This window comes from Canis aureus, chromosome 27 (assembly GCF_053574225.1).
Source record: "Canis aureus isolate CA01 chromosome 27, VMU_Caureus_v.1.0, whole genome shotgun sequence".
NCBI lineage: Eukaryota > Metazoa > Chordata > Mammalia > Carnivora > Canidae > Canis > Canis aureus.
Genome location: NC_135637.1, coordinates 43,298,217 through 43,309,786, shown reverse-complemented (window position 1 = coordinate 43,309,786; position 11,570 = coordinate 43,298,217).

The window sequence follows — 11,570 nt, the reverse complement described above, 5'->3', positions numbered from 1 at the left end:
CGAGAAACCAGGTGTATTCTTACACACTATCAATGATATGCCTGAAAGTGAAATTAAAGATAAACTACCTCCTTCATAATTGCATCAAAAACAATAAAATACCTTGGAATAAATTTAACCAAAGAAGGGGGAGATCCTTACAATGAAAACTGCAGAACAATGGAAGAAGGCACAGCCAAATGAAAAGGTATCCCATGTTTATGGACTGGAAGGAGTCATGTTATTGGACTATCTTTACCACCAAAATGCAATCCCTACCAAAATACCAATGACATTTTTCACATAAATAGAAAAAAACAATCCTAAAATTTGTGTGGAGCCACAAAAGGTCCTGGATAGCCAAAGCAAACCTGAAAAAGGACAAAGCTGGAGCATCACACTTCCTGACTTCAAAGTACACTACAAAGCTACAGTAATTAAAATAGCATTGGGCTGGCAGAAAAATAGACACATAGAGCAATAAAACAGAGCCAAGAAATAAACCCAACATATACAGTCAACTAATACTTGACAAAGAGGCCAAGAATACTCAGTGGAGAAAGGATAGTCTCTTCACCAGATAATTTTGGGAAAACTAGATAAACACATGCAGAAAAATGAAATTGGACCTCTGTCTTACAGCACTTACAGAAATTACCTCAAAACGGATCAAAGACTTCAACGTAAGACCTGGAGTGTAGTGTGAGAAATAAAACAATCAATATTCACCTCCATATTTAACTTAAGAGTATGCCACCAAAGAACATAAGAGGCCAACTACAGTGGGCCTAGATATTCCAAGCTGAGTTATTTATTCTAATCTATGAAGAAACACTCTGACAAAATCTCCTTTGGATTAATAAAAGGTAAGAGTAAGTTTCTCAAACATTTTACATTGGTGAAATCTGATAAAAACTTTCAATTATTCCTTCAACTATGGCATGTCTCACATTTCTTTTGAATATAATTATTATAAGTATTATAAAGATATATATCATGAATTAAGAACCAGTCTATCTAAAGTTTTGTCTCAGTAAATAGAAATATTTTATTTAGGTACATTAATTACTACCACAGAAATTAATCATGAGTATTCTATGTAGTCTCAAAATAAATCTTATATTTAAAATAGATTAAATGTAGATCATCTGACTACAATAATCATAGGTCAACACTGCAGGAAAAAAAATTCTTAAAATTAAACAAAGTTCCAAAACATTTTAGGCAACACTACCTAAATGAATCTGGGCATCATCAAACACCTTTCTTAGATATAAAATTAGAAACAGTTAAAATATGCTTCTTCTCATTTCAGAATTCTAACATTTGACTATGTTATAACTACCTTAAAGAAATAACCTTCTTTTACTTATTCCCCAATTAAGTAGTGAGTACCACTTGAAAAAAGCTAGACTACACAGATCATGTAAAAACAGACCTGACAATTTCTCTCTGTGATGAACTGGGAGTCTGTTAGGGCTGTTAGGATGCATGTAGTTAAGAGACTATCCTGCACATAGTCAAAAGTACTGTAGGAAAATAAAAAAAAAAAAATTCTGTAGTAAATTAGAAGAGGAATTCTTCCTAATTGTGAGCAATATAGGTTACAAGAAAATCAGGGACAAAAGTAGTAGTATTGGGGGACCCTAAGCAGACATATGATGTTAAAATTTGTGCAAGTGAAGGCATTGTAGGAATAGTAAGTTTGTAAAAGAGGATAGAGTCAGGAGTACCTGGGTGGCTCAGTGGTTGAGCATCTGCCTTTGACTCAGGTCGTGATCCCAGGGTCCTGAGATCAAGTCCTGCATTGGGCTCCCCGCAGGGATCCTGCTTCTGCCTCTGCCTATGTTTCTACTTCTTTGTCTCCGCATTTCTCATGAAAAAATAAGTAAAATCTATATTAAGAAAAAAAGGATAGAGTCAGAAAAGAGAGTATATGAGCCACAGAATAAAGCTATAGATCTACATATGTCTCTATATAGCCTAGATAGATATAGCTCTATAGATAGGTATTTAAATATTTAGGTTTTAATATGACATATTATTATATTTTATAATATAACTATGTGTAACATGCATTATTCATGTGCTTATTATATATTTACATATAGATATATTTTTCTAGGCTATATGTATATATATATATACATATATATATGATGCTTTAGGCAATATACTATAAACAGATATGCATAATCAACTATTTAATAATAATCCTGCATTTGAAGTTTTGTAAGCTATAGTGCTGAGCTATTTCTTCAAAATGCACAGTAATATCTTCTTCTATTTATACAGTTTTTCCCAGGCTTCCTTTAGGATTTATTGACTTTATGCGAAAGAAATGGCAGGTCAGCTCAATCTCATGAATTATGGTCTAAAACTTTATGACTTGTCTCTAAATCACTCCAACAATTTGTTACACCAGACTTTTAATTTTCATTTTATAAATAGAAATCCTAAAATGTATATTAAATGGGATTTTGATCTGTGTAAAAAACACTTCATTTCATGATGTACCAAAAGGGGAATGAAAGCAGTACTAGTAATGAGCCAAACGGAATCTGGGAAGATGGCTGTTCAAGAGGACACACCTGTGAATCACTCTCCTTGCCATGGATGCATCTTTGGAAGTGAGAACTACCTAGAAGGAGGCAGTAAGTGACATCCCTGGATGGAATGTAAAGGACAAATTCTGACGCACTGCCACAAGGCAGAGCCTCATTCCTGGTGCTCAGAGAACCCAGAGAGTCATCTCTGCCTCTGTTTTCCTTCCTGCCTCTCCTCCTCTAGAATCAATTATTGTAAGATCTTTCTCGAAGTGTCCCCATCAGGGGGTCTCAAGAATTGACTAAAATTTCCTTAATAACATCAGGGATTTGACAAAAACAAGTACAGGAGTAGCATTGCTTGTCCTTCTAAGTTGTTTTCCTTGTACCTTAACATCCTTAATCTCGAGGGCATAAAAGGAGCATTGAACTCTGCCAACTTCTTGAGAAGAGAGTTACGGGATAACAGAATTTTCCCATTTTCTAACAACACTTTATAAGAATTTATCATTCTATGACAACAGTTTTTAATATCCACTGATCTCCTAAGTGAAGGTTTTTGCATTACTATAGTTTACTGAGAGGTCTTCAATAATATTTTGAAAAGTCTGTACTCAACACCTAGAAAACTTGCACATTTTTTAAGTTTTTTTTAAAAGATTAATTATTTATTTATTTATTCATGAGAGACACAGAGAGAGGCAGAGACACAAGCAGAGGGAGAAGCAGGCTCCATTCAGGGAGCCTGATGTGAGACTCGATCCCGGACCCCAGGATCATGCCCTGGGCGAAAGGCAGGAGCTAAACCACTGAGCCACCTAAAGAGTTCCACATTTTTTTTTTTTTTTAGTTTTAAGTATACAGCATATAATTAGATTTCTTTTTTAAAAAATGTTTTATTTATTTATTCATGAGAGACACAGAAAGAAAGGCAGAGACGTAGACAGAGGCAGACGCTCAACCACTGAGCCACCCAGGCGCCCCATAGATTTCCATTATTCTTTAGAAGAATGCTATTTATGAGTGTTCCAGAATTCTCTTGGGTTAGCTATGATCTTTATCTCTTGTTCTTTATTTTGTTATAAGTTAGGAGATTTAATCACCATTACTGATTGAGCCTGTCCTAATGGTGAGGTACATTTACATGAAACCACATCTGGCATGTTTCCAACAATGAAGACACATATACCTTGAGATTTAAATATGAATCATAAATACATTATAAGTAGTAACTTCCAAAATTTCTTATACACAAAAGTGAGCCTCAAAGATGATACACTGATCTATTTTCTATTAATTAGACACGACAGATACTGTTAGGACATAATAAAATAAATATGGCAACATGAGGTGTCCCTGTGATGTTGGAAAGGTTTATTTTATTTTATTTTTTATTTTTTTTACTTTTTATATTGGAAAGGTTTAGTATATCGGCTGTCACAATGGACAGCTGGACCTACACAATTGATGAAATTGCATAGAATTCAGCGCAAACACACAACCATCAGTAACTGTGAACCTCAGGGGATCAAAGTACATATTCCACACATGAAAAATGCTCTCACTAGAACATTGATACTGAACATGAAGGACTATTATTACGACACAAATACATGATTTAAAATCCCCCTTTTTATATTGTTTCCAATTACAAAAATGAAATTTTCCACATGTGCACATACACAGATACAGACACACACAACTCAGGCAGCAAAGAAAGAAATTTTACAAAGGATTGATGTTCACCCAATAATTAGTATTATTTTCATTCCAAATATATTGGCAAATAAATGTACCAATGTTTTTAAAGGATGCATAGCAGAATTCATAAACCCTTATTTCAGAGATGGGGAAAAGACCCACCTGTGAGCTTTCAGATCAGACCTCCTCTCCAAGCACAACTGTGCATTTCTCTTAGTCCCTTTCCTTAAACGAGTTTCCATAACCTCAGGTAATAAACCAGTGATACAGTTTACCAACCGCACTAGTCAATAATTCTGATAAGTCTACGTAATGAACACCTTAAAAAAGACAAACACAAACACAAAAACAAAACTATGTTTTTTGATATGACTAGTGCAGGAAATTCTAAGATTGATTACTGAGTGCTTACTGATACTGGTATTTACATCAACTTATAACTAATTAAATGCTCTTGGTCAAAGAGTGCTGCCTAATGTATTAAAATTTGTGGCAGATTCCCAAGGGATTAAGAGGGATATTCACACACTGTCAGACTTACAGAAGAATGAGGATGGAATTATGACTAGTACTCAAATCCACCTGAGGTGAGCAAACACCAGTGGAAAGGCCTAAAAATGCTGAGCACAGACAGGAAAAAAACAGGGGAATTAAGACAGATTGGTTCAAATGATCTACACACACACACACACACACACACACATAGATTTTTATAACTAAATTTCCACACAAATTTGGGCATAATTACAGCTACTTTTGCTTTAATTCACTAGAACAGTATGCATTATGTTCTACGTTTTTCTATGTTCTATGTTTTTCTACTAAAATTAGCTTAAGTAAGGATTTAGTATGAGTTGTTTCTGTTTAGACACATCCCTCCTGAATACTTATAGAGCACTACTTGTGTGTTTTTCAAACCACTTGACTTAGTGTTGATCAATATGAAACAGAGTAATATAAATTATCATTGCTTTTGCAATCAATGGTTGACTGTAAAAGATGTATTATACTTGATTGCAATTTAAACAAATGGACATAATCTACTTCTTAGTAGGGTATGCCATTCAATAGAGTTAAAATATTAGAGGCCTGTTATTAAACATATTCCTTGATAACCAGCTTTCCACCAACATGATCACTCTATTAACACAAAACATCACAACTGCCAAGTACTAGGTTAAGTGATTGTCCTCACGATCGCTCTGAGGTCCTACAAGACCTTGTGGTCTTTCTCAAACACACAAGAAAATATCATTCATACACTATTTTAATGTCTATTATTATATTTCCTTTTTAAAATTTTATTTACTTATTCATGAGAGACACAGAGAGAGACAGAGACACAGGCAAAGGGAGAAGCAGATTCCCCGCAGGGAGCCCGATGTGGGACTCGATCCCAGGACCCTGGGACCATGCCCTGAGCCAAAGGCAGACGCTCAACCGCTGAGCCACCGGTGTCCCATATTTGCTTTAGAATTTGATACTTGAACTGTGATATTTATTAACTAATCAAAGTATTTCATTATTCGCTGAGGCCAAATACCAAAGAGTTGTCATATGTACTGATTATTGATCTGGTCAGTGATCTTAGGACATATATTTGTACACATGCTAAAAATTAACAATTTTTACATGCTTAGATATTCTGATTTTTTTTTTGCAACTCTGGCTTATTTTTGCTTCATGGATAGATAGACATTGATACATAAACAAATGAAACCCTTCCACACCTTAAACTCAACCCAACATATGCAAACAATGTGAGGTTGCAAAGGTTTAACGGGACTCTTATTTTATGTGTTTTCTCATTTTAATAAGTGGGTATTTTAAGAAGTAAAGATGATGTTTCGATGATATATCATAGTATTTCAATAGTTCTGCCTAAATACTCAAGTTCTCCCCAAGCTTTAAAGGTAGCCAAATACAGAGAATCATGGGATAAAATGCATGTTTATGTTATGTCCTCATATAAACACTCATTACTATCTCTACACCAAGATCCCAAGTGGATTTTTTTTCTTTCTCCTGTGCTGACTTTATTTATTTATTTATTTATTTATTCATTCATTCATTCATTCATTCATTTATATTGGAGTTCAATTCGCCAACATATAGCAGTGGGTTTTGCAACTGGTTCTCAAACCTAATGCAATTATGGCACGTGCATATATATGACATACTGTAACAGGTAAGTAGGTGGATGTGAAATGGAAGAAGATGGATGGAAAAAGGGAATCAGGGTCCTGTTGCCAAAAAGTAGACATTAAATCAATGTGGTTGTCTTGTAAGTTCATTCTCACATCAACTATAAATACAGAAGAAAGGGCAGAGAGAGAAATGAAAACAGGGTATTTATACTCAAACTCCTGTCTCACAGAATCTGACCAGTCCTAGTTCTATTTCCCATTCATAGAGAGACTGAAGGAAGTCAGGAGAGAAATATCCAGGAGGACCAAAGTCTCCCTGCCCACCCCCCAAACTCAGCCTGTTGAGTTGGTTCTGTTGTGTCATATTTGGATGCCACCTCAAATTTCCTCTGTAGTTTTGATCCAATTTTTTTTTAAGAATTAATTTGTTCATCAGAGACACAGAGAGAGAGGCAGAGACACAGGCAGAGTGAGAGAGGCAGGCTCCATGCAGGGAGCCCGACGTGGGACTCGATCCCAGGTCTCTAGGATCATGCCCTGGGCCAAAGGCAGGCGCCAAACCGCTGAGCCACCCAGGTGTCCCTCCAATTTGAATTCATGTTTCTTTGGTGGAGATTGAATCAAATTTACGTCAAAGGGAATATCAAAATATTGTGCATTTCCTGGGATCAATTCACAAATTCATAGTAAATTCATTTATTCTAATATCATCCGTTCTAGAGAGATTTTTAAGGCTCCAAACTATCACGTTATACATGGTACTTGTGGGACCTAAAAAAGTACTTGTGGGACCTAAAAAGGCTTAGGATCCCTAGAGCCCAGGTTTTAGATTTTTAATTCTCTAATATTTCCAGTACACTTATACTCTTATAGAATGAATGTTTAATTTCCAAGATCTTTATTTTATACCACAATTCAACAGTGCAATATTTGGCAAGGGTTTTTATTAGTAAGACCAAAGATGTATTTACTCTATTAGCACCTCATTACTTGGAAAGAAAACTGAGTATTTTTTTTACTTATTTTAGGATTTTGCAATACTTTTTTATGGAATACATGTGAAGATCCTTTTTGTATGCCAAGCGTTAATGATAATTAGTTTTTCCCAGCATCTTAATAATTAATTGCTAGCAAATTCCATTTTTTTCTTTCTTCTAACCCTCACTAATTGTTTTGCCATCAAGAGACTGCAACACAGTTGATAGGTTGTTATTGTAGTTTCTGAAGCACACAGATTTATATATGGGCATTTTCCATTGCCAATAGTTTATTATTTCAACCAATATCTATTCAGCATCCACTAATGACATAATTCGTGTCTAGGCCACTTAGGGGGTACAATGGTTTAAGTTGGGCTGCTAGAATTTTGAGTTTTTGTATTAGGAAATGACATGAAGCCGTTTTCTTCAATCAGTTCACAAAAAGGCAGTGGCTGTTGTGTGTGATCTGACCAATGACAAGCTATTTTAGGAATTTGGAAAAGGTTTTTTGGGGGAATTTCTTCCATTTCAGAGGAATAAAAGGGCTCTGGAGAGGTGGATAGGGAAGTTAGTTTTCAATCGCGTGTGATTATATTAGACAGAGGTGAGCAGAGAATGTGTTTTGGAGCTTTAGGTGGAAGGCTGACGGGAGAGGTGTCACCAATGGAAGGGTTTTTACAAGTGTGGGTGGTCCAGCAGAGCTAGGGATGTGAGCTCGCGGAGCAGGGGACACGGACCCAGGACACACGGGCTGCTTAGTGTTAAGGGATGCCCGTTACATCCTTTTGATAAGGAAATGTTTTAGTCAATGATGCTGTCAAATAAAGGACTTATTATTCACTAGCAAAATGATACAGAGACACAGCCTGAAGGTAAAAATGAACAGTATCTGAAGAACAGATTTCAGGGGCACCTGGGTGGCTTAGTGGTTGAGCGTCTGCTTTTGGCTCAGACCTTGATCCCAGGGTTGTGGGAGCTAGTCCCACCTCAGGCTCCCCGCAGGGAGCCTGCTTCTCCCTCCGCCTATGTCTCTGTCTCTCTCTCTGTGTCTCTCATGAATAAATAAATAAAATCTTAAAAAAAAAAGAACAGATTTCATATATGCTTCCCTATTTGTCCTGTGCTGGACTGTAACTTAAATCCAAATATAAAGCCAGCGTGACAATGCTCTTTTGAGTTTGAAACTGAGATATGCAAACAGGTAAAACCAAAATGCCCTGAGTCTGTGCGCCCCACTGTCCACATCTACACTTTTCCACTGGTTTGCACATAGATGCCCACGCTGCTCTTCCCCTCAGCACATACGCGCTTGTTATTCCAAAAGGTTGTGTTTTTTTGTTTTTTTTGTTTTGTTTTGTTTTGTTTTTTCCCCATTAGGAGTTAAGGAACAACAATGCAACCTAATTTCTTATTTGTAATATTTTTTTTTTATTTTCAGATGTGTATAGTCTTTAAATATCTGACTTTTTAGGAAGATATAGGAAAGCAGAATTTAAAGATGGGTTCTTTGCTCCTCATAACGTTTTTTAACATGTTGAGAGAGAATTTAAACGTTAGTCACGCTCCAACCTTGTACTTTGGAAACATCAATTATTCTAGAATAAGAAGCTTAATTATAGACAAAAATATTGTGATCAGAGAGAAACTGTGATCAAACTCCTCCTTATTCTAGCCAGGAAATAGACGTGGGAAATAAGAAATGCCTTCAATCTTATTTCTCATTCTGTGTTTTTAGTTTGTTTCGGGCTAAAGAGAAATTTCCTTGGGAGAATAAACATCAGGGTGTCCTCATTAATTCCAAAGGTAAGAAACACGGTTCAGGTAATAAAAGGGCCCAGGGCTTTTCACTGCCTGTGGCTTCTAGACACCAGACGTCCTGGACCATATTTATTGGGATAATAAGAGGCTCGTGGCACAGAAGCAGTGAAGGAAGGAGAATGTTTTCGAGATTGAAGATTTGTATCCTTTAAGTTTGTATTGCCTGCTTCTTCCACCCAGAAATGTCTGTGCCTCATAGAAGTTTAAATCCGCCTGCAGTGATATCAAAAGGAGTATTATTTATATTACTATTTTCCTCTTATGGCGCTGAAGATGTATTTGATGACTCCTTGATTCAGTAATTTGGAGCATAATTTTATATGAAATATAAATCATTCATATAATATATACATATATATATGCATGTGTGTGTATGTGTGGGTCCTAGACTTACGTGCACACATATATACCTCTGATTTACTCAGGATTCATAGCGGGTTAGAGAAGAGAGAGAACAGAGTAGACAAATGAGGAGAATCGATAATACCAGCAACCTGCCACATTTTTGATACTTATGTAGACCCCATTTTATTCTATAAATAATTTATTTGTAATGCATTCAATTAATTAGTTTTATAAGGGAGTATAATAGTTTCATTTTGGAAAGTCTGGAGAGCAGAAATAAAGAAAAAGAAGCTTATTAAAATAGACTAAAATCTTAACAGGTAGATATAGACTAATAAAAATTAGTTCATATGCTTATAACTTGTGTATGTGCGTGTATGCATGTGTGCACGCATGTGTGTTTATGTGTGTGTCTGCGTGCATGTGTGTGTGTTTGTGTGCATGCGTGTGTGGGTGTGTCTGCCTGTGTGTGTCTGCGTGCAGGTGTGTGGGTGTGTCTGTGTGTGAGCATGTATGAGCATACATGTGTGTCTGCATGCATGTGTGTGAATGTGTTTGTGTGCATGCGTGTGTGGGTGTGTCTGTGCGCGTGTGTGCATGGGTGTCTGGGTTTGCATGCATATGTGGGTGTGTCTGCATGCGTGTATCTACGTGCAGGTGTGCGGGAGTATCTGTGTGCAAGCATGTGTGCGCATGCATGTGTGTCTGCGTGCATGTTTGGCTGCATGTGCATCTGTGTGTGTGTTTGTGTGCATGCATGTGTGGGTGTGTCTGTGTGAGTGTATGCATGGTTGTCTGGGTTTGCATGCATGTGTGGGTGTGTCTGCATGCGTGTGTGCATGCATGTGTCTGTGTGCATGTGTGTGCATGTGTGTGTAGGTGTGTGGCATCCATGTGTGTGCATGCGTCTGTGTGAGTACATTCATGCGTGGGTGTGTGTTTTGAAAATAAGTCCATAATCACAGGAGTGGAACGTCCAATCCCAAGACCCTCGGTGTGTCCGCAGGGAGCCGCAGAATCTCTGCGGCTCAGCGGGGGGAGCACTGCGGGTTCAGGCTGGCGTCCGGGAGAGACATGCAGGGAGGTGAAAGAAAGAGAAGTCCTTGTTCACATGTTGACATTGACATTATGAAAATCTAAAAGCAGACCAAAGCAGCATGCACATCACTGGAAGGCCTCAGAGGGCAGGCCCCCCACAGTCTGAGCTGGTCCCTGAGAATTGCGCCCTCTGACACCTGCTGAGGTCCTCACGGGGCCGGAGGGCCTCTGAAACTGCGGTGCCCTCAGTGACTTCCCAGGGACTTAGCTCCATCGCCAGAGGCCAGGTGACTTAGCAAGATAGCTGGGGTGCCTACCGGTACTTCAGGGGCACCCTATTTCCAGCCCAGCAGCCTGAGGTCACAAAGTGTTTTTTCTTTATTATGGTTTTACCTAATCACAGAACATCCCCTCTGCATTACCAAACCCCTAGCCACTGATGATGTTTTCCAATGCATAGAGCCCAGGTATATTCCAGAACCAGTCGACAGCAGCCTGTTCCTTCACTTGGGTATTTGCTCTAATGTTGATAATCCCAGTGGCCCTCCGACGGCGGGTCTGAACACAGTTTCCCAGTAAAGACCTACTCCAGCCTGGCTATTCTAGAAAGCACAGCTCAAAATAAGTGTGATGGTTGGGCAGCCCGGGTGGCCTAGCGGTTTAGCACCACTTTCAGCCCAGGGTGTGATCCTGGGGACCCGGGATCGAGTCCCACGTCGGGCTCCCTGCATGGGGCCTGCTTCTCCCTCTGCCTGTGTCTCTGCCTCTCGCTCTCTCTGTGTCTCTCATGAATAGATAAATAAAATAAAAAATAAAAATAAGTGTGATGGTTAACAAAATGTATTTGAAGTATTGTACAAAGGGAAAGAAAATATCCAAAGTCCTTTAAAGCACACCTCCGTATCAGGGGCCGTGAAACCCAACAGGGTTCTGCAGTTGAGAAAGGTGACTCCTTGGGGTGGGTATCTCAACCCTCAGGAGGTGGGTGCTCTTGGTGGCATAACACCTCACGGTCC